This window comes from Thermobia domestica, chromosome 14, assembly GCF_964235325.1.
Source record: "Thermobia domestica chromosome 14, izTheDome1.hap1.1, whole genome shotgun sequence".
Taxonomy (NCBI): domain Eukaryota; kingdom Metazoa; phylum Arthropoda; class Insecta; order Zygentoma; family Lepismatidae; genus Thermobia; species Thermobia domestica.
This window is the reverse complement of record NC_137467.1, coordinates 115,711,680-115,737,702: the sequence shown is the minus strand read 5'-3', so window position 1 is coordinate 115,737,702 and position 26,023 is coordinate 115,711,680. Positions and strand designations below refer to the sequence as shown.

The window sequence follows — 26,023 nt, the reverse complement described above, 5'->3', positions numbered from 1 at the left end:
ATTCTGTATGTCATGTAGGCACTGATCTCAATATAAGCTAATTGAAATCCTCCTATTCTTCCTTAATTTACAAAGAACCTTTTCTATGTGGGGAGAAGATACCATAATTGAAAAAAATGATACGTTCTCGGTTAATACACCTATGCATTTGCAATTGTTCATTATAAAAATAAAGTATAGAGACCGTTTACTTCAATATTTGGAATAGAGAGTGAAAAGTATGTATATGCGTCACAACATACAATGTGCGTTGAATAACAATATTGTGATGATGAAAATTTTACTTTTAAATTTGGTTTTATTTCCTTTTCTGTTTTGACCTAATTTGTTTTTTCCACCACCATGTCTATATGAGACTTCAATAAAAGGTCTAATTTAGAAACATGCTTGAAATAGAATAAATGAAATTTCTTTCAGGTTAGTACTTAGAGCCACCCCTACATCCTTCTAGATACTAAAATTGTTTAATTCACAAAGTTGTCATCTAGTATAAATAACTCAATCTCAAGTTGGCATACATCTTAACTAGGAATCCAAATTACATGCTCTCCCACCAAGAATAGAAGTTGGGATTCCAACGCCAAAGGCGCGTACGCTAATCATGTAATCATGAAGGAGCTCTAATTATCTATGTGCGTTTATTAGTTAATGAGATATGTTAAGATACGCTACACATATTGCTGTGGTAATTGAATGAGTAATCAAAGATATCTTAGGATAGTAAGTGTGCGTGCATTTGATGAGCGTCTTCAGAGTTTCATTTACAAAAAGAAAAAAAAATATGATGTCGGTCCCAAATCTTCAGGCAATAGAAATACTACTTGAATTAAAGAAAGCAAATTCAGGTCTAAACAGGTCAGTTATAACAGAACGAGAGCCCCCTCACTAACTCATATAATCGGATCAAAATGTGGCTTGGAGCCATAGTCCGTTATAGAGCCATAGATTATAACAGCAAGTATACCGTACCAAATACTTAACAAACTTGATTTATACCTGTTTCCTTTTCTATTATTGTACGCGTGATTAGCTTTCAAACAAGCCGAAATGGAGTTTGTTTGGTAATAAAGCGTTTACTATTGCCTTAAGAACATTTGGGAAGTTACTTGAGTAAAAGAAGCGAATTCTAGTCAAGAAAATCATCGGTAGCCATGACAGGACTCACAATGTGCTGACCGCATATCAGTGGCGTATGTAGGATTTTGTTCCGTAAGGGGTGCTATGCTCAACACGTGAATAAGAACTTATATTTTTCACTTTGCGTGCCGACAAATTTTAATGCAGTTTTGCATATAACAAATTTATTTCTGTTGGCTTGAGTCCGATAGCCACTCCCTATATACGCTACTGGCATATATTAATCTACATATGTAATCGGCGGCTGATCTACTTATGTTCTTTGAATCTTTGTGCCGGTGAAATTCGGTAAAATGAGTTGGTGTAGTGATTGCTTTTAAAGAACTGAGGTTAGTTAATTAGGTTTCAAATTCATGTAGTAATAAATTGTATTAGTTTCCACTACTTTCAATTTCAACAAAATAATAAGCGCTGCGATCATGAATTCACATCAGCTGAACAGTTTGTCGCCTCTTATTACTGTTTTCGCTCTTTCCGAAATGATTCCCTTTCAATATATATATCGGGTGTTTTAAAGATGGCTCCCATGGACATCAGAGAGCTATAATTTAGGTAAAAATAAAGCAAAAATGATATATAATGATGTAATTTTTGGGGATTCCTTCAGTCGCTGCGGAAAATCAAAATTTCACTATGTGGCAAGATCGCAGATTAACTTGGAACCATTAGTATTGCTCCTCGAATCCGTCAAGCAATTACAACAATTGTTACACCAGCGTCAACGGCTATCGACTTTCACTTCTATCTGGAAAGAATCAATGTAACTATGGGATGGATTGGTAGACCTTGCCACATAGTGCAATGATGTGACATCATATAGTGCAATTTTCATCTACCTGAAATGTATAGAATTATATTTTTCGGTTTATTTTGATTTGTAGAATAATATTCTATAGTTCATGAGCGTCATTTTTACAAGACTCCATACATATATTATCGTTTTGAACAAAGGGATAAAGATGGAGATGAATATTATTCTCGGAAGGCTCAATCCGTATATTAGATAGCGGCTTCTCGCTATCTTGTCATTTCTCTTCTATGCAGATCAAAATTGAAACCAGTAATTGCCATAGGTTTCTACCACTTCTAATTTCAGGTGAAAGATAAGACCATATGTGGAACCTATTCTTAGAATGGTGAATCTATTTATAAAAATCGAATCTCGCCATCTGTTATCGCTCTTTGCTGTATAACGATCAAAGTTAAAATCGGAAGTACAGTGGAGTCCCGGTAATACGAGCACGTTTAATCCGAATATTCGATTAATCCGAACAGATCCGGGAGGAAAATCTTATTTTGTTTTACTTTTGTGGCAAAAATAGGCAATTTTAAAAATTAATAACTAAAAGGATGAAAATGGGTATAAGTTTTCGTAGAAAACAAAGTAAATGGTCTTTCCTAGTAAGATAGTGAAATCGGCTCTTGATCCAAATTGGGTCCCTATTGACTTAAAAGATTACCCTTAACCTAAAACTACCTCAAGAAATATTTTGACCCGCTACCCCCTCCCCTTCCGAATTATCGTATCAAACATGCTCAAAATTGGATATTTTTTTAAATTTTAGTGGGAGTGGTCAAAACATTGTGAAAGTTTCATAGATTGTAGATACTATCTAGATGTAAATGTGCATTTTTTTAAACCATCGATTCGTATTTTCTTTCTTTCTTTCTTTCTTTCTTTCTTTTTCTTTTTTCTTTTCATTTTTTTGCGTGTTGAAAATTTCAAAACAATTCTAGAAAAAAAACTTTTAGGGCTACACGTCGCTGATTTTTCGGTTAAAAATTTTGTTATACCCTTAGGTACAATATATGTATTTTTCGGGGCCTGAAAGTGATGGCAACATTGTCAGAAAGAAATAAAACTTGAAACAAACGTGTTTTCCGGGTTGTTTTCTTACTGAGGGCCCCTTCAAACAATCCTTTGCCAGAGTTCAGAATTTTCCTTTCTCTTGCGTCCCTTCCGATTTTGTCGTTCTTCGGCTGCTTCGATTGTGTCCGTTTCGGAATAGAAACACCAAATATATCTCTGTAACAGTGCTTCCACTGCAACCGACTCCTGCACAACGAAGTTACACACACCTTGTGTCGGCTCCTCGTATCTATCAGTGATTGCTTCACTGGCCATACTCACAGTGGCACTCTCTATCGGTAGCGCCCTCTACCGCGAGCTGTGTAACTTTGTTGCGCAAGGGTCGGTTGAGGTGGAAACACTGTCATAGATATATATTTGGTTCTTCTATTCCGAAATGGACACAATCAAAGCAGCCGAAGAACGACAGAAGCGGAAGGGACGCAAGAGAAATGAAAATTGTGAACTTTGGCAAAGGATTGTTTGAAGGGGCTCTCACCTTGAGGTCCTTAAAATGGTGGGAAAACTGTGCCAAAACACGTTTGTTTTCAGTTTAATTTCTTTTTGACAATGTTGCCATCACTTTCAGGCCCCGAAAAAATATATGTTGTACCTAAGGGTATAAAAAAAATTTAACCAAACAATCAGCGACGTGTCAAAATACGAATCGATGGTTTCGAAAATAATTTGCACATTGACATCTAGAGTATATCTACAATCTGTGAAAGATTCAACATTTTTCAATCACCCTCACCAAAATTTATAAATATTAAATTTTGAGCATGTGTGATACGACAATTCGGTAAGGGGACGGGGTATGGGTCAAAATTTTTCTTGAGGTAGTTTTAGATCAAGGGTAACCTTTTGGGTCAATAGCGACCCAATTTGGATCAAGGGCCGATTTCACTATCTTACTAGGAAAGACCCTTTCATTAAATACAGTTTTTTTCTTTAATACCTGTATTTAGGCCTTAAGCTGCATTACGGCAATTATACAAAGCTTAAAATAGAATGCAGTACGTACTAGGCAATATTGAAAGTTACAGGTTCAGTAGGAGTGAAATACAACAATGTAGTAGAATAAGCACTGTACTGTAACATAAAACTAAACGTACAATACTGGTAGTGTAGTACAAGTATACTAGTATCTGGCATAGTACCTAGTCCGTGCTGGTATTACTTGTTACAAGACATGAACTCAGTTATTGTCTTTTGTCGCAGTGAAGAAAGAGTATTGAACAACGAGTAGTTTCGCCATCGTCTCTTAAACATGCTGTACACAAAGATAATAATACCCTTAACGAAAAGATTTGTAACTACTGTACGTACTGTACAGTACATGAGAAAATAAAGGCATCAAGTTTTTCCAACATGTTTCCAGTATAGTACATATACTGTAGTCAAAAAACGTGTTCTGAAATGCTATAAACTATGTATTACAACATAATAGACCCGTTCATTCGCTTCAAACAGCGATTTTACTGTTATTCCGGCTAATCCGAACCAATCACGTAATCCGAACATGGTTCCGTTCCAATTAGTTCCGAATAGCGGGACTTCACTGCAATTTATTTGTACCGCTTCCAATTTTAATCGAGAGTTATTGCATAAAATTTAATATATTCTTAGGACACTAAATCCATATCAAAGAAACATTGTCCCTCTGCATTTTTGCTCTGATATATGTCTATAGACAGACAAAAAAACTGTCATTGCCGTTGTATGAGACTTCTATTAATAACGCGTAGCATAGTTTTGAACTGCAAGAAAGTGTTTATTGTTATTTTACCATACGAGTGAAGGAAACAAATGTGTCTAACTTAAACGAATGAATTAAAATTAAAAACAAGAGTAATTAAAGAGAGCAGAGTAAGAGTTATTTTTTTGGCTGGGATTACAACAAAGCATTGGAAAAATTGGAAGCATGTCGCAAATCCCTTTAATTTTCATTCCTTTCTTTTTCATTTCTCTGAACGCTTTAATCTGCAGTTGTCTTAATACGTAGCGAACTGTTTAGCCATGTATTTTCGCCCTACATTAATTCTTTACTCTCAGCCGTGTTTTAATTACAATGCCTGCAGCCAAAACTAATTTCTCAAACGATGTTTATATATCTCTCAGGTTCCATGGACCATTCTACACAAACACCAGTAATATATAGACAAACAGTGCTGTTGAAGAGAGAGAATCGGAGATTGAGTAGCGAAGAGTGAAAGCTAATATCTTTCACTCGTGGAATTGTGGCAACTGATTGAAACTCTTTGCTTCCTATTAATTAACTACGGCTGTGCTAATGACTCCATTATGCCCCCCAATCACTAGAAGCTCGTCTGTGAAACCATTTACAATCCCTTTACCACGTTATCACTGTGATGTTCCCTTGTTAGTCCAGCGCGTAATAGCTAATACACTCTCATCAAACAACATTAAAAATTAATGCCTTCGAAAAGGTTGTGAAACTTCAATTTCCTCTGAAGTACTTTCGTTACAGCAAGCAGCTCTTTCCTGAAAATATACTCTGATATATTTTATGACAGCTATACACTGTTAATGGAAAAGAACAAGAGAGATGTGGGCAACTTGATAAAGAAAAAATCAAACACTAAAGGAAAGAGTTGAAGGAAAAATATAATAAAACCGTGAATAATTAGCAAGGGTTTCAACAGCCGTAGTTCTCTACAGAAAGCAAACATACTTCATTGAGTAAAGGAGCACACTAGGACTCGTGCAGGCTCGTGCTCAGTTTCCTGAATGCGAACTGTAGCAAATTTATAACAAATGACGATCAGATCCATGTTACAAAATGCAGTAAGACAAAAGAAAACACGCAAATCCATGTTTCATCCCACTGACTTCTGGTTAATACTCTTTAGGGAGTAAATATAACTTTTCGTAAATCCATAAGTAAGAGCTGTGCTACTTGGAGGGATCAGATCACATGATTGATTGTAATACTTCGTTATATTGACAATCTTATTGGCGTCTTCCATATGTCAGGTAGACGGAAGAAAGAATAAAGAATGTCATAGTGTAATGTAGGTAATTTGTGTATCAAAATTAAAATATAATAAAAAAATTAAAAAATAGTAACTCACGGTATGGAAATGATAAAGTAAGGTAAATGTTTATAAAATGTCTTATTGCAAAATTATTTTTACAGTATAGCTATATTTATAAAATTTAAATTACTGGATAGATAACAATTTGTTACTCCATTAGAAAGGTCTGTATTATAATCTACCTAGGTATTGCTACAGAGTATATTTGTCTATAGATTGGCCATCTGTCTATGCTAGTCACTTTTCAATGAAATTGGTGTTGGCTTACATAAACAAGTTTGTAAAACATTTTACAGATGAGCAACCTTCGGAGCAATTGTGAAAGCATGGTGAATGTATGAAAATAACACCATAATAACGCGGAAGAAATTTCACACTCGTAGGGCTTATCATTAAAAGATTTCAACATAATTATCGTATAAAACATTTCGAAAACAATGGTTACTGCGCTAAACAGGAGATTTATCTATTGAAATAAAATTAACTTGGAATAATACTAAAAGTATTGGGCCTCTTTCTATGGTGAAATGATACAGTTGTTATGGATAAAATATTAAATGTCTCCCAATGTTTTTAGTCTGAGTCCTACCTTACAAAATTTAAAGAAAGAAAAGCACTTTCAGTATATTTGCATAAACCTTAATAAGGCAACCAACTCAAAATTATAATACTCTCTCTCTCTCTCTCTCGATTCAAGAAACATATAGCTGACGTATCTAACATACGTATATGTATGTAATATACGAAAGACTGTTAGATATCAGACATCCTGCAACGGATTCGTGTAACACCTAACTGTAGTGCCTATGTAGCATACAGATAACGTATGCTTCGTACCGATTTCTGTAGCAAGTAAGAAGATTCCGTATATTTGTACAACATACCGATATTCGGAGAACGGACTTTTCTTAGTGCGGTAATAGGTAATGACAAGTGATTTATACAATCAATTAATCGTCCCAAGAATATTTTCATGTTTACTCTAATAACAACTAAAACCGGAAGTGGTAGAAATCTATTCTCACTTCTAGTTTCAATATTATTTGAGAAAATGTCACTCTGTAGAAGCCAACCTCCTTCAGGTGATGTGCACGTGACGCTGCTACGTGTTAATTTACAGTGAAACTATAAGCTACATTGAATATTATGTAAAAATATAATTGATTACGTATCTGTGGAAAGTACCAGATTTCTAGTTCTACAGAAGAGCATGAAATTTACACAGAGAAAAATCCCTGATCCGGACAGCGGTATATTATACAAATATATAAACCCTTATGTTTACTACGGAAATCAATACGAAGTATGGCTATCCATACGCTACATATTTTTCCCGCTTAGATATTACATCATGCTGTTGCAAGATATGTGACATCTAACAATCTTCCGTATACTACATACATATACATATGTTAGATACGTCAGCTATATGTTACTTGCGTCCATCCGTATGTGAGATCCTGACATCCTATATAGAGTTCTCATATTGTTACGGAAATTACGTTTATTCGGAACCTTATACGGAAAGTATGTACAAAATACATTTTTTCAGTTATACGTTTGCTGTACGTTAACTCCAAAAACTATAGGATTTACACATGAAACCTATGTTATCATATACGTCACACACGTATCTTTTCTTATTGTAAATGTGACTTTAACAAATAAACAGAAAAGTAAGTTAATAAAAGCACTGCAATAAAAATACAGAACTATTGGTACTGAAATAAATTTAACTTGATAGTAGGCCTACGTACATACATGATATTTGTAAATAAAATTAATTAAATGGCAGATTCAGAAAATTAGGACACAATTACATTTTTCTACGCAGTTGTAATTTGTTTTGAAAATTAAAAAGGAAAAAGCATGATATTTGCTTTTATGTTTATAGTAGTAAAACTTTTAAGTCCTACTTCTAGCGAGACAAATAAATTAAGAAAATCATTTTTCGTAGAGGCCGCAATGGCTCAGTGGTAGAGTGTGCACCTCTGGTGTATGAGGTCCCGGATTCAAACCCTGCTCCCGCCAAGTGTCTTCGTGGTGGACAAACACCGTGTGCGTGGGTTTCCTCGGGATTCTCCCACTTTCTTCATTCCACCTTTTCATTCATTGCTCATCATCACCGTCTCCTTTAGCCTAGTCGGCATAACTGTGGGACGTAAAACTCAAAAATTCCACTTCATTTTCATTTTCTTGTCTCGTAATTATAGTTTTAAAACAACCAATCAATAACCATTCTTGCCCCTTTTTCATGCCGTTGTTATTATTGTTGCTGTTTTATGTCCTAAGGTATAGAAAGATTCAGTTTTAATGAAACGCACTGAGAGTTTTGTCTTTTAGTGACTTTCCAGTTTTCTTAACTGGAAGGCTAATTGAAAAACGACTATTCGGAAGACCTAGGCGCAGATGTGAGGACAATATTAAGATTAATCTTGCAGAAATAGGAATACAAAGTAGAAACTGGATCTATTTAGCTAAGGATAGAAGTCAGTGGAGAGCTCTTGTGAATGCGAGATTGAAGCTCCGGGTTATATAGGCCATAGAGTTAGTTAGTTGATGACTTTCCAGTTTTAATTGCGCAGAAAAGTAATTATCCGAATTTGTAACGTTACATAACGTATGTTGCACTTACACGAAGTGCATCATAAGTAACTTTTCATCTTGAAATTACTATAAAACCGCTCGACCGTGGGTATCTTCTGAAATATGATATAGAATATTCTTATTGTCATTGCAATACCATTTCTTCGTCATATTTTCTTCTTCTTGTGCAGATTTGACAAACTTGAATAAGCACTGGACACTCAAAACTTTTCCGGTGTCTACTTCAAATAAAGAAATATACCCGTTATTTATCCAAGCACCATAAACAACATGCAAACAACATATTTTTATTTGTCGTTTAGATCTACTGTAAAATAAAACAACAAAAATATTAGTACAATTTTAAAAATGTGCAACGTATTGTGCAAAAAGTTTTCATAGTAATGAAATATTTTGTATAAAAATACACGTTGGAAATGAATATGCGAATTAATACAAAGTAAATTTCCTGAAAGTTTGAACCACCAAATAGACATGGAACTTACTAAAAAAAATCTCTCGAAATGTACTTTGCAAAAGATCAAATGTTGAACTTACATTATATTATCCCTTTATACACCCAGGTTGGACTATAATTTTTGTCTTATTTTGGTGTCAGGAATCACCTCCCAAACGCGTTGTCGGTGTCTTTTTAATACACCCTATATATATATATATACAGGGTGTTTCAAAACAACACCGACAAAGTTTGGGAGGTGATTCCTGACACCAAAATAAAACGAAAAGTATAGACCGACCTCGGTGCACAAATGCTTCCTTTCGGAGATACAAGCTTCAGAAAACATGAAAATATACGGTAAACTTTAAACATCCATAGCTCTAATACTAAACGGTCAAGACGTTATTTAGGAAGTAGTATATGCCCCATAGAAATATCCATATTTCAGAATCCTTCGGTACTTCCACAATTTTTATAGAGGTAGTTGGTGGGTACTTCAAATTATATGCTCGTAACCAAACTGCCTCTATAAAAATTGTTGCTTGAGTGCCTTAGGATTCTGAAACATGTATTATTGGATAGTGCACATATCAGTTCCTAAGTAAAGTCTTGACCCGACTACAATAGTTCCCATAGTTTTGGAGCTATGGAACCTTTAAACGTTATTTTTTCATGTTTTCGGCAGGTTAAAACTCCGAAACGAAGCATTTGTGCACTCAGGTTGGTCTATACTTTTCGTCTTATCTTGCTGTCAGGTATTACCTCACAAACGTTGTCGGTGTTGTTTTGAAACACGTTTAAAGGTTCCATAGCTTCATCTTCGTGTAAGTATGAATGTAGTGTACAACATAAGTTATGACATTTTTTTCAATGGTTGTCCACGCTTCACTACTTAAAAAATAAATTACAATGTTTCATAATCTTTTTATATTTTTTAACAATTACAATACTCTGCTGGCTTACAAACTGGGGCCCTACCTCTGAGACGCATGAAATAAAATCAAGACGGCACAGATTACTGAAATACCATGAATTGCATTGAACAAAACTTCCAATTAAATATTAGGATTTTGTTTACTGATTCCAATATGTACTCTATGGGGCAGAAACATGGGTATTAGGCAAAAGGGATGAAAAACTTGCAGGTTTTCGAAAAGTAGGCACGGAAAAAAAGAGAGAATTAACTGGGTTGAACGGAAAGGTGTTAGAAATAGTAGCAGTAGGGGAGAAAAAAAGAATTTTAGATGTATTAAGACATGTATTGGGACATTGGCTGGGGAGGAACTATATTATGAGGGACGCGCTAGATGGTATGGTGGAAGGGAAGAGAGGGAGAGGCGATGGAGACTGTAGTTAAAGAAAGGTATTAAGATGGAAAATTGCTACGTCAAGACGAAGAGAATAGATGAGGACCACAGTACATCAAAACTTCTCAGTTGCAGCAAGTAACCTGCCATTAATGGGAGAATAGCTATCATTATGATGAGGATGGTGATATGTTCAGCCAATAAGGAGAGAAAAATTAAAATAATATTGATTATAATCAAACCAGGTTTAAAGAAATCTGCAATATTTTGAGTTTGCAGCTGTTTTAATGAAAATAGTTCCTGTGCTTCGTTCTTATGCATTTTCAGTCCTGATGTGTTCCTGTTTTTCATTTTTATTGCCACTTATTTCGATTTTTTTTGCATAGTTTGCATAACCATAGGGATGCTCCCCACTTTCCGCTACAATTTCAAAGTACGCATGAAATTTACTTTTTGCGCTCGCCACTTGCGTTTTTTATTTTGCAATTTCTTCTTGCTGGACGTTTGTGGCATTTCGTCAGCAGACTGTCTGAAGCAAAGCAACTGAAGGGTGAAAAACAAACCCCCTCTTTTGCTATGCTTTTATCCCAAGACGAGTCTACAAACTTTACCAACTCGAAGGCCAAAGTTTATGTTTACTCCAGATAACACACACCTGTAGAACAGTGTCTGATTTCACGATAAGTAATCCTCATTCTTTAAAAACGCAGGAATTCATCGTAATCGAGCACCAATGACACATTTCTTTGTGTGCAACAAGCTTTGATTAAAATGGCACCTGTGTGGCTTGAGAACGAGTAATAACTACAGTAAACGGGAACAACCGATTCAGAAAACGACATATTTTAGCTATATGCTACAGCGGCAGATCAACTCACAGCACCGACTGCATAAACTACTGGGAACACATTCACTCCAGCGGTATTTTTACTGAAGCCAAGAAATTCAAGTGAAAGAAGTAATGATTTCCCCCTTTTTACATTCTATAAAAAGACTCAAGTAGTACCATTAATTGTGAAAGACACTTACGCAAGAGTATTGGTCTTCGTCCTGGTTATGCACCCTTGGTCTTGGTCTTGGTCTTACATCAGGATTCCTGGTCTTGGTCTTGGTCTTGGTCTTAGGCTTGCATGCAAGACTTGCAAAAACTGAAAGACTAAGACTCTTGCTCTCATCAATAAATCTGAAATACTCACCAACTACCGCTATAAAAATTGTGGAAGTACCGAAGGATTCCGAAATATGGATATTTCTATGGGGCATATACTAGTTCCTAAATAACGTCTTGACCCGACTAAATAGGCCCCATAGTTTTGAATCTATGGACCTTTAAATTTCATTTCTTCACGTTTTCGCCAGCCAATAACTCCGAAAGGAAGCATTTGTGCACTCAGGTTGGTCTATATATTTTGTCTTATCTTGGTGTCAGGAATCACTTCCCAAACGTTGTCGGTGTTGTATTGAAACACCCTATATATATATATGCCCTATATACAATTGTGGAGGTTTAAACACAAGTGCACATCCTTGTACAGGGATAACAGAAATGCTGATTATTCATTTTTGTTTTAAAAATCTAATGAAATTTTTAAGTTATATGACTACAAAGAACGAAGCTAACTTTTAATAGAATCTATGTTTAATCTAAGACACTTTTCTTTCATGATTATCCAATTTTATTTTAAAAACAACCAATTGACAACCATTTCACTTTATTCCTATGCCATTATTATTATTGTCATCGCTTTATGTGTTGAAACGTAGAAATCTTTACTTTAATCTAACGCGCTGAGTGTTTCACATTTTAATGACTTTCCAGTATGAAACGTAGAGAAGAGAAGTTTGATTATTTGAATGCTGTAACGACACAAGAGATTGTAGGTACTCAAGCTTTAAAGCCTATCCTTGAGTATTCTACTATATAATTAAATCCTTCCCTACGGTTGCTGGAAGGCGAGAAGCGATTGGTCCACCTGAAACTAGGCGAATTAAAACGCTTGAAAACAGGTTGGGTTATGTCGTAATTACTTGCTGTCGTAATTAATGGGTCGTCTGGAGATTGATGAAAATTTTATCAGTTGCTTATTGTGTTGTATTCCAAGTTTCGCTGATGACATCCTGGCTTCATGCATAAGTAATAGGGAATGAATATGGCGCAAAACGGATAGAACGAAATTACATTTTATACCTAACAATTCACCATATTGCACCTCACTCCAATGAAGAAAACTTGAAATGTTGCTCCCCATATTCTAGTTCGGGGTTGTATACTGTTATTTAGTCAAACATGACATGTTACTTAAAACTCATGAAAATAATTTAACGTTACAATTATTTTAGTGCTTTGTATTATCTTAAATCAGAATTTTAAAACTTACGTCAAAATGTCTACAAGTTTTTGGAATATAAAATACAATCTCTGGACTAATAAACATATTTGCGCGATTGTTTTGTTAGTAGAGAAAATCTATAAAATATAATTTCTGATTTATTCAACAAAATCATAGAATTGCAAATTAAAAGTTAGGTCTTCTTTCTCTCCCCTAAATGAAGTACTGTTTTTCTCCTTTAAAACATCTTAGAAGTTATTAATACTTCTATGCAAATATCCCATTTATCTTGAACCACTTTTATAACTTTTAAACTAAAAGATATACATTTGAAGAAATCTCCCAAATATCAATGGGCTCCCTGCAGTTCCACTAGACAGGCTCACATCCAGGGGGTCACAGAGGGGCCGCCCCTCCCTTATTTTTTACTTGCCCACCCTAAAGGTTTCACGGTAGGTTTGCAAATGAACTATAATGTAGTGATGAACTATAACATGGTTGGATCTGGTATCCACTTACTTCTACCACCCCCACCTACATTTTTGGGCTGGCTATTGGCCTGCCACTAGATTAACAATGTTGCCAAGACAACATTAAAGTTATATTTTAAATAATATTACGTCAGGTTTCATATTTTAAATCTACATTATAAACGAAAATTTGCAATACCACACATATTAATCAGTGTTCCAAATAATATTTCAAACATCAAAGTTTTGAAGTGTCTTTAGTAGTATTAATGCAACTGACACGGAGAACATAATGCATATCCAAAATATTTTAATGTCAAATACTAACAGTGATAATATGCGTTGTAGAAGGAAGTGGAAGTTGTTTTTGTAAAATTCTTTTTTTATAGTAAACACTTACTGGATGCCTTACTTCTCAGCAAACAAAACCAATGACGTGAATTATTGAAGTGAACGATCTTCTCTCTCACTAATTTCAACCCCAAAATATAAGTATATATATATGATTATTTGTAATAAATATTCACTGAAAATATATTACATAAATTTGTGGAGAATGCTCTCCCTCGTTGTTGGTCCATTTCAACTAAATACAACTGAGGTGATTGTAAATACTTAGAAAAAATACAGCATAACCGAACTCGATTCTCACAGAACATTTTTTAAATTTCTTTTCTTGGGGGAGTAGTTACTCAGTTCTCATAAAGAAGTTAAGATTATGTGAAAACTTTGTTAAAATCAAACTCCATGTTGTATCAAATTTTAATGGCATAGAGGAAATTTATCATAGAATATATTTTGGAAACCTAAAAGGGGGAAGGTAATGTAGGCTCACTCTCTTGTTTTCCTTGATTTTAAATGCAAGTAGTGGAAATGATTGTGAAGTCTCGAAAAAAAAATGCACGAAAAATTCCATAAAAATGTAATATTTTTACAGAATATATCATTTATTTTATTTCGAAATTGGGGAAGCAGGAGTAACCTATATTGGATTTGGAGGCTAATTCGTAGCTCATTCTTGACTGATTTGAATTCCAAGCACTAGAGATTATTTAAGAGAGTCAAAGAAAATACTAGTATTCATAATATTGTATCGAGACCAAATCAGTTTTATAAAAGTCATCGTGGAATTCCAACAAATCGGAGTGGGGTGGAGATGGGGAGGTTTCAAAATTAATTATCTACTACATGTATAGGGCAAATTAGAAAACCTTAAAAAATATGTGGCACATTACACTAAAACAAACAGTTTGTTAATGCAAATTATCATCGAACATTTTTTTAAATGTAAAGTGTATTTACATTTAAGTACTAAGTATAAACCAAGCTGTGGGAATATGCACAATTCCATAAAGAAACCATAAACTAAGTTTTGTCATGACCGAGTAAATATTATCCCATTTATTACCTTGTTCTTGTATTGCAATCCTCAACAACAGGATTGTTTTTGCAAATTTAAAGAAGATACACATCAAAGTTGCATCAAATTCAAATACGTTTTACAAGAGTTATCATGGAACAGAAAGACCGACAGATGGACAGAAACACACATATGCTGATCGAGTCATATTTTAGAATCTTTGCAATACACGCTTCAAAAATCGATATATAACGTATTTCAAATCAATGAAAACAAAGTTACAAGGAATTGAAATTTCCACCTTTTTCTCGAATGCATTATTTAGGGAAAAAATGCTTACCTAGATGTCACATGAAATCACGAAGATTGTATCCAAAATACGTTAATTGCAGAAACAGTGTTTGTTAGTTGTTACACAATTTTGCAGTGTTTCCAACTTCCATAATACGTTCATTTCAGAAACAGTGTTTTTTAGTTATTACACAATTTTTCAGTGTTTCTTACTTTATCAATGTTTACAACATCTCTGGAATGCCTTGAAATATGAAGTTGCTTTAAACGGTATATTATGGTCCTTAGGTCGAAATCAATCTACAGTATTGAATGTGATACTTATCTGAATACTTTCTCGAAACAAAACCTTTCGAAATAAGTCAAATTTTCAGTCCCTTACAACTGTGTTCCTGTTTACTAGAAACACCCCATATCATAATCATTGTATTGAACACTAATGTTCTTTGGATTGTACGTTCTTCCATTCATCATACTTAAATATTATAGATACATCTAGAACTTGAATATGTGTGATTCTGTAGTCAAGTTTGTAACATTGAATGATAAATGGAGCATTACAGTACAAGTTTTCATTTGAGATATGTAGTAATCTGACGTAGTGCTACTTGAAAATAAAACTTGGGTTGGCAACACTGCTAACCAACTGAAATTGCACAGTATATTAAACAGATATTTTTGATATTTACATATTTAAAAAATCATTCATTTATGTATTGAAAGGATGAGTCAAAAGTATTGAAATATTTTCACAACTCAAACAGCAGCTGCATGTATACGCCGTGATCAATCGTAAGTACAAGATCAAACAGGTCCATGAGATAATGTACCAAGCAGTATATTTAAAACGTAGGCTGCCACTGCATCAAAATCTTCAGTTAGTTTTACTTTTGGTTGCTAAACATAATCTTATAATGAACTGTTACGTATGAGTTCTAACTCGGGCATAAGGCTGTGGGAAGAACCAAAATCATTTATAGCAAAAAGAAGGTGCACTGAAAAACATCATAGCAGCTCGTTAATTCCAGAAATTTTGTTGTGCTAGGTGCAGAAATGTCAAAAATCAGTCAACGTTCCACAACCCCAGGAAAACAGATTATAATGTCATACGACCCTCATTAAAGAAGATCTACCATAGAACACGACAATTGTCTAACCAATTCGAGCTGACCCAGTCCATTGTAGCGCGTCACCTTCACGAACTCGGGAAAACCATCAGGAGTTACCGTATTGTGTCATATGAGTTGACTCCAGCTCAGCTCTAGAGGAGAGGAGATGTATACCGAAAACTACTTTAAAATTTCGTGAAATGTATTTCCTGAAACGGATTTGATATGGGACGATAAGTGGGTATTTTTTCGGAAATTATAACGTACAAAAACAGTCATTAAGGAAGGCCCAACCGGTAGTAAAGCCCGTTTCGAGCACGAAGTCATGCTCTGTGTCTGGTGTAGCTACGAGGGGGTAACTGACTTCGAATTATTTTTGTATGTTTTATTCCAAACAGTTGGAGCAAATCTATTTTGCATTACGCCAAAAATCTTGCCTTAGGTAAACGAAAATGCGCCCTGGTACTACGAAATAACGCAAAACCACACCACACTCGAGAAAAGGATCAAGAAAGGTAGGATCTTGATGGCATTGAACTGATGCCACTCCAGTCATATATTCCTGACTTTGTCCCTTGGAATTAGTATCTGTTTTAGTCGATTCCGCACTTTGTGACGACATAACAATGTTCTACGAACTAGCAGGAGGTGGAAATATAAGTGAGCAACTTCGTTTCCTCTAAGAACAAGACGTGGTATTCATGTGGAATCAAGGGAACTGGCAGGAAGGTAGCTGCAGACAGTCCTACACTAGGGGCTATGCTTTGATTGTTGGTTGGAAATGGATGAGACTTAAGCTTGGAAATGTACATAGTTTGGGATGTTCTTTTTTAAAAGATTTTATATTTAGGTTTGTTTGATTGTTTCTGCATAATACACGATATTCCATTTCCAAATTTTATTTATTTATTTATTTGTTACTTCAGAGATATATTATCTGTAGAGTTTAGCTTTTGGTTTGTTTGTTGATCCTATTTGCAGAATTTATGTGTCCCCACATGGCGATCAGCTAAGTAAATACTTTCTAGTAAGGTTCTGTTTTGGTCCTATTCTCGGAAAGGAGAGAAAGGCCAGTATTGAGATTTCATCTAATCCAATCTGAAGTAATAGATTGTAAGCTTCTAATGGAAATTTGTTTTTACACCATGGTTTACCTTACCCTTCTTAAAATCAATCTTATTTAAGGAATCTTACAGTGTTTCTATTCTTCAGTACCGACAGATTCACGATTAGATAGGTAGGAAAGGTACTTTGCCAATACGAATGGTACCTAAGAACACAAAGGTTTGATTGACAATTAACGCCTCTGTCTATTACCCACAACCCAAAAATTGTCTTTGGAAAAAAAAAACTAGATAAATGTAATATAGATAACTGCAAGATAAGAGAGGAATTTCCTTTTAGGAAAATTGTGATTAAAGACTTTTCTAAAGAATAATAGTCCGCCATCGAAGTTGGAGAGTACGAGTAGGACAAATTTTGCATAAAACTTTATCAAAGTCAAATTAAAATACAGACTTAGGTATGAAGAGGAACTTTGATTTATAACTAAAATACGTGAATCTTGGTTATGAGTAGTAAATTAGATTTCCTTAGTCTTCTTCCTTTAAGTGATTGATAACCTAATGGTTTATGAAGTGAAGGGCTTCAAATATGAGTTTTAAATCTTTAATAATTCTATTTTTTTATTATTTGTAATGCGATTTTTGATCTGTGTGAGATATTTGTCTCTGGAAATCGGGAGGTAATAGACTGAATATTAAATGTGTTGCATACATATACATATACACGTACAAAGACAAGTCCATAACGGTCGAAGAAAGTAAAAATAGAGTACTATAGTGAAACGCATACAGGTATATATATAAAAGCCTTACTCTGACCTTGCGAACAATTGACATTTTAGTTGGGTGTGTGTACCCGTTCTGTGTGTGTTTGTCATCATATACCTGTAAAGAAAGAAGTCAGTTTCATGCTCCAATTTTTGTACACAGATTGATCTCCACCAGACCTAATCTCATATTTTTCCATTTCCGACTCGAGGGGAATTGGTAGGTCAAAATTTATATATACTGTATATATGTGTATGTTTGTATAAGTAATGAACAAAGGGTCTGCGAGATAGGCAACCGAAACGTTTTCCCGGTATTGTGGGTTGCATGTCTTCCAGATATTTGATTCTTTTACGTTACTCTTACTGTGCGAAAAAAAAAAAAAATCGCCCGGACAAAATCCAAGGCGTTGCTCGTCGTTATATATTTAATCCCACCTTTCTTCTTTATTTTCAACGATTTTGTATAAGCAGTATTCCTCCAGTGCAAAACTGGGCAGTTCTGCTAGTAATATATGAGTTTTAAATAGCGTTTACAGGGCTTCCTTAGTCTAGCGGCCCGGTACATTGCACAGTTTGCACAATCGATTGTTATGTATGTCAGTATATAACAATATACATAATTATTAAATGGAAGCACGTAAGGTGGGTGGTTCACATCAAAACGAGAACGTATTTAAAGAGTTTTGCGTAGTAAGCCACTGGGCAACTTACATTCAAGTAGGCATGGAAGATAATATAAGACAGAATCTTAGGAAGATATGTAGTTCCAACTTTTTGAACGTTTGACACAGGATAAGAACTATGGTGTTTTTTTGTTTTTATTATTATTATGTCAATAAACCCTCCGGATTTATTAAGCAATAATGTTAGCTAAACATTCTAGGAAAATTTATGATCAATATGTAAAGTCCAGTACGCTTTAAAACTCAAAATAAAATCTCATCGGAGATGTTTTTGGAACTTGATATACATGATTATCGAACATAATTTGAGTCGTAATCCTTAACAAAATATAGTTTGGATTTGCTACTGGAAAGAAATTTCAAGACATATTCATTATTTCTTATGATACTCTCAACTTATATGTAATGTGTAATTTGTAAAACATACTAAAATTGTAACTAAAAAGGAAGAATTTTGCATGTGGTTTAAAAAATTTAGAAAACCGCAATATAAATATCAAGAGGGAAGTATTCTTAATTGTACGAGGAAGGAAAGTTAAATACACAACATTTAAAATTAGCAGTTATTAGCAATTAGTTTTAATTTGGTTCAGAAGTTCCAAATACCTTGGAAATAAAATGAATGTTGAGTTAATATAATTTCAGAACTTAATTGAGAGATATGCAGTAATGACTAATTAGGTTTATTTTCTTGTAGCTTCGGAGATTCTACTTAAAGGGTCTTTCCTAGTAAGATAGTGAAATCAGCCCTTGATCCAAATTGGGTCGCTATTGACCCAAAAGATCACGTTTAACCTAAATCTACCTCAAAAAATTTGATCCCCTACCCCGCTCTCTTACCGAATTATCGTATTTCCTTTACTTTTTTGTGTTGAAAATTGCATAAAAGTGAAGAAAAATATTGGGGGGGGGGACACGTCGCAGACTTTTTGGTTAAAAAATTTCTTATACCCTTAGGCACAACATATATTTTTTCGGGGCCTGAAAGTGATGGCAACATTGTCAAAAAGAAATAAAACTTTTGAGGGCCCTAAAAAGAAATAAAACTGAAAACAAACGTGATTTTTACACGTTCCACCATTTTAGGGCCCTCAAGGTGAGGGCCCCTTCAAACAATCCGTTGCCAAAGTTCACAATTTTCATTTCTCTTGCGTCCCTTCCGATTCTGTCATTTTTCGGCTGCTTCGATTGTGTCCGTTTCGGAATAGAAACACCAAATATATGTCCATAACAGTGCTTCCACTGCAACCGACTCTTGCACAACGAAGTTACACACACCTCGCGTCGGCTCCTCATATCTATCAGTGCTTGCTTCACTGGCCACACACAATGGCGCTCTCTATCGGTAGCGCTCTCTACCGCTAGCTGTGTAACTTTGTTGTGCAAGGGTCGGTTGAGGTGGAAGTACTGTTACGGAGATATATTTGGTTCTTCTATTCCGAAACAGGCACAATCGAAGCAGCTGAAGTACGACAGAAACGGAAGGGACGCAAGAGAAATGAAAATTGTGAACTTTGGCAAAGGATTGTTTGAAGGGGCCCTCACCTTGAGGGCCCTAAAATGGTGGAACGTGTAAAAATCACGTTTGTTTTCAGTTTTATTTCTTTTTGACAATGTTGCCATCACTTTCAGGCCCCGAAAAAATATATGTTGTATCTAAGGGTATAACAAATTTTTTAACCAACAAATCAGCGACGTGTCCCCCAAAAATTTTTCTACTTTTTTTTAAAATTGTCAACAAGCAAAAAAAGAAAGAAAATACGAATCGATGGTTTAAAAAAATACAGATTTTCATCTGGAGTGAACCTTTCAAAATTTTTCGACCACCCTCACCAAAATTTTAAAATATTCAAATTTAAGCATCATGATAGGATAATTCGGTAAGGGGACGGGGTAGGGGGTCAAAATTTTTTTGAAGTAGTTTTAGATCAAGGGTAATCTTTTGGGGGAATAGCGACCCAATTTGGATCAAGGGCTGATTTTACTATCTTACTATGAAAAACCCTTTTAGGTTTATTGATTTGTGAAAATAGGTTTAATTTTTAGCATAGCGTCACAAGTAAATCTTTATTTCAGAATTCGAGGAAAGATAACCTAAGAAAATCCACAAGGATCATGTTGATCGAATAAAGATCATACGATATAAGATCAAACGTGAAACTTATATCACTCCAGTTGTTTATTCTACCACTGAGTCACCATACAGACATTTGAAATTTATTTTTGAGAATCATATATTGCTATTGTAAATACAGAAACTCTAGCTCGACCCTTATTGCATCCATAGAAAGTAAGAGTAATAACCCTCTGCAATTAATTTAAACATTTTTTCTGTCCTTCCAATGAAATTATGTGATTTTCACTAAATGACAGGTACTGAATTCATTAGTGAAAACCAAATTATTCCATCACGTCACGTTTAAGTTGGGCAGATCACAACACATTTTATGAAATGTAGATATTTACATATATTTACTGTCCAATGTAGGCTAGGAAGGCGTATTATATTAATATTAAATTTTGTTAACTTACCCTTTAACATACTTTCTTTGGCCTTTACGCTTGTAGACATCTTCTGGAGTCTTTCTGATAGACCAGCAATACTCAGCAATGTTTCAGTCCATTTTTCACTGCATTCTTTTTCAAGTGTGGCAATGTCCTGATGAAACTGTTCTCCGCGTTGATCAGTTGCTGCGCTGAGTTTTTAAGGTAAAAAGTCAAGATGAGAATGCTGAAACTAATTTTAATGACAAGTTGCATCCCATGAGTTGAAAACTGCGCACTATGTCACTAACGTCATAACGTTCAGTTTCTACATTTCCAAGAAAACCTCAACATACCGATTTAAATGTCAACCAAACTAATTTCTCAGTTGCAGAGTTTAGTATCAACGTTTTCATCCTATATGACTATTTTAATCTGTAGAGCAACAAATACTCTTCCTTCAATTTTTATTTTACTTAAGTTTGGGAATTTCTCCTTAAGGTGCGTGAAAGCAATATCTTCTGTATCTAGTGCTTTAACAAAAGTCTTCGTCAACCTAAGATTGATATGTAATGGTCGAAAAAATATATTTTGAGGGTTTACAATTGGTTTGCGAGATATTTCTTGGTGCCAGGTATGAAATATTGTCTTTGAAGGTAGTATTTACGGATGTAGTAGTTTATTTTGTTATGACTATCCGACTCACATAAAAAGCAACAATACTTGGTGTATCCTTGTTGCATTCCTGTGAGAATATCAATAACTTTCAAGTCCCCACACACATGCCATTTGAATATTTTATATTCAGTGAAATCCAATATCGCACTCATAACTTCATAAATTGTACTTCAGCTGTAGAGTTGGAGACCAGGATATGTCTTTGGCACTATGTGTTCCGGAAATTTGAAACACTGGCTACAGGACAACATAGTGCTAAGAAATTTGCTGTTCCTATGATTTGGCGTGAATAAATAGAGCATGTAACTGACTGTTAGTTTTGCTCGATAGATGTAAACGGCTTTTGCTCTAAATTTAAATATCAGATTCAATAACCTAATTTAAAGTTAGCTATTCAACCCATTCTTCACAGTAAAAAACTTCCAGTGACTAAAATTTCAGAAACTACACTATTGATTCAGACGTTCCAAGCAACAGGGAGGACTTTGAGGCATCTACGACCCAGTCAACGTCATCGAATTTTATCACAAAAGAAGATATTAACGATCTTATACGAGACTTAAATCTTCCTTTAAAAAAAAAAAAAAAAAAAACGGAATTGTTGATCCCCAGGCTTCAAGGTTGGAATATCTTAGGTCAAGATCTTAAAATGAGTTTGTTTAGGAAAAGACAAAGTCATCTGAGGATTATTTTGTTGAAGATGGAGGTAGGCAAAGATATAGATGTCCCATTTCAGTCTTTGGAACATGAATATAATCCCATCGAGTGGCGCTTGTTTACTGACAGCTCGAAACTAAGTTAGAAGGCAGTGATTTTCTATATTGGAAATGTTCAGCCAACTATTCGTGTAGTATATGCGACTCATACCATTTTAACTAGAGATGTAAGGCTACTTTTTTATTTTAAATGTAAGGTCACCATATACATAACAAAATAAACCAGCCTTATTTTTGCATGCACAGGACATTGCACTTCACTGCACGTGGCTAAACGTTTATTCAACACTTCCTTGAAACCCAGTTACGTAGCACACACTACCACAAAAAGACAGGAAATTTCACTCAGCAAATAACAATACAATCGAACCAAAAATTATTAAATCCTAGAACACATGGAAGTAGAGTTAAGCAACACAAGTCCGAACTGGCTTATCACTAGATGTTAATGGGCCACTACCTGAAATGAAGATAGTCAGCAGAATCAAGTGTTCCCTATTTTAAGGCAGAAAAACTCTTACACAGTAGGAGAAAGATGGAGAGATCAGGAAAATCTCTTTTTAAACAGCATATTCCTTCTGTAAATAAGAATTCTCGCGTGGACGATGTTTGAAAGATCGCTTATTGTTAGATGTATTACATATGCATCAAGTTTTATCTTAACACATTTCTGTCCTCCCCGCTGGTCTAGTGGGTAGCACATTCGCTTTCGGTGCACGGGGTTTCGAGTTCGATTCTCGGTAGGGGAACCTTGATGGTCACTGTGGTTCGCATTTTATCTTAAACTGTAAGCTGACATCTCATATAGACTCGCAGATGAAAAGGTAAGCTAAATGTCAATAACCATACCAAATATTAATCATATTCCATCACCACTCGTAAAAATACAGTATTTTACAGTACAAAATTTTAAACTTTTCAGTGTTGCACAGAATTGGTATGTGAGACATAAATAGTAATTACAGATTTGATATTCTTATGCAAAAATACATAAGAGAAACACATTTCCATATAAAGGACAGATTTAATGTTGTACAGTGTAATCACTTCTTCACTTGTATCTATTTGACATAATGACCAGTAATTGTAATTGATCAATAATAATACCCATTTTTGAAGTCTCCACCACGTAGATATTGGAATACTACAAAATGCTCCAAATGTTATTTATCTGATCCAGAGGAACCAGTAAATGTGGAAAAGTATACGAAACAAACAGGCCTACTTACGGATGTTTTATAAAGTCAAACATTATTGTCAATTAATCTTTCTTGATTCACTATAATTAACTCTGCGGAAGATAAGATGGAAATGGCGACACAATAATTTACCATCTTGTTTATTAGACAATTACCGATTTTGTAAGCAGCACTGTTAGTTATCAAAATTGTTTGTATTTTAGCAGTCGGATGAAAGTATCAAATTCGTCAGGTCTCTTCCAATAACCTCTATAAGAGATCAGATTCTTTTTGATTGTTTTGCAGACCAGCATCAAGTCTGTTCATTTCTCTAAAATTTAATATACAAGAAATGATAAGCTCTTCCAAAACTAGAAAGTAACATCAATGTCCAACCTCCTTTATGAAAAGAAAGTATCTGCAGTTGTAGTAATGCAGGCATACGCACCGACCTTTGTCTAGACAACTGAAGAGGTAGAGGAAAGTTACGGGAAAACAGAGGAAATCATAAACAGGATAGGAAGGGTGCATACGTAATTCTAATGGTTTTTCTGGAGGAAACATAGGAATGTCTTGTGGAAGGCAAATAAGAATTAAGAGAGAAAATTAAAGAGGAGGAGTACAATATCGTCGATTTTTTTAAAATCGAATTTCTGACTTAATAGGGATATCCACTTCGTTGTACGAAGTGATGGTTTCACTATATAGACCATTCAGAATTTAGATTTCATAGTTTTATGTTTTCCAAAATTCACGAAATAAATTTTGAAAGTGATGAGAGGCATTCTATGTATTCTGCTTATTTCGTCCTTATATTTTACATGTCATATAGGATAAATAAATAATATTAGGATAAAACGGTGATTGAAACATAGTTTCCTACTTTTCTCGTATACATTTCAAATCTGAATCACAATTTTACTATCGCTCAAAAAACAAAGGGTCTTTCCTAGTAAGATAGTGAAATCGAACCTTGATCCAAATTGGTTCGCTATTGACCGAAAAGGTTACCCTTGACCTAAAACTACCTAAACAAATTGACCCCCTCCCCTTACCGAATTATCGTATCGTACATGCTCAAAATTGAATATTTTTACTTTTGCTGCGGGTGGTCGAAACAGTTTGAAAGTTTCACAGATTGTAGATACTATCTAGATGTAAATGTGCAATTTTCTCAAAAGCATCGATGTGTATTTTCTCTTTTTTGCGTGTTGAAAATTTCAAAAAATTGTAGGAAAAAATGGGGGGGATACGTCGCAGAATTTTTGGTTAAAATATTTGTTATACCCTTAGATACAACACATATTTTTTCGGGGCCTGAAAGTGATGGCAACATTGTCAAAAAGAAATACAACTGAAAACAAACGTGTTGGACACTGAAAACTGAAAACAAACAAAGTAATGGAAACTTCAAATGATGTACTGTTTCACAGTGAAACAGTAACTGATATTCTCTTCTATCTAGTTCATAGGCAGTGTACAGTGTTCACAAAATTTCTTATAGAACTAAAATAAATTAAAACTGAAATGGAATCAATTAGATTAGGCAATTTGAAACACATTTTAATATGATTTCCTGTCATATTGGAATAATCTTTCAAGTCTCGCCATGTAGCGTATTGATTCCTGTACAAATGCAGGAGACCTCTGGCAACATGCTGATAAGGTTTAATTCATTTCGAACACCTCTCAAAAAAAAAAAAAAGAAAACTTTAACAGGTTGCCGTGCAGCGTCATGAGATCCAAAATTGGGTGTCAAGTACTGTCATCCGCCAGGGCGTGATACCCACTTTTGTGTCTCATTTCAACAGCTGTTTCAAGACGCGATAATGGTTTCACTTGTCACTTGTTAACATGATAAAAAAAATAATCTCTTGACTTCAGAATGTTATAAGATACTCGTATCCTGGCCCTAGAAAACAACCGGCGATTAAAACATGACACAAAAACGGACGTACCATGTTGCTTTATTTTCGCAATTTTTCATTACTTGGTCTCATACAGTAATACACACAATCTGGTCTTGGCAGTCACCCTGTTGAAGATCTTGAAAATAATTGTCAATAAGACTTTCTCGAATCTAAATATCCCTTGTTGCGAAGATTAGGCAGGACAATATGTACTACAAAGTGCTGGAGAGTTATTAACCAGAACGAGAAAACACCAAAATAAACATATGCATATATAAGATTGAAAACAGTTATAAAAAATTAGTTTGAATGCATTCCATCTTGATTGATGTCTGAAATATAGAATTTTATCTCTTAGCTTTTGACGAATAACTGTAGAGAAGTAGAAGCAATGTTTGAAGTTAAATGAAAGGATGAAATCATGTTCCTCCAAATCATGCCCCAAAGGGGGTTTCTTCTACATCCAAGTTTTTCTTTTGTTATGAGAGACAGAGTCACTTCAAATAAATGACTGATGATATTTTTCCCTTCTGCCCCTGAGCTGTCACTCCATCTATCATTGTAACCATGCCGAGACGTTGT

At 34.7% G+C, this 26,023-nt stretch overlaps 1 protein-coding gene across 1 annotated transcript in view; it reads left to right on the top strand.

Moving 5' to 3' along the window:
• LOC145670291 (protein O-mannosyl-transferase TMTC2-like) overlaps window positions 1-26,023 on the top strand; it is a 700,866-nt gene that overhangs the window by 559,178 nt on the left and 115,665 nt on the right. The gene's annotated exons all lie outside the window — the stretch shown is intronic.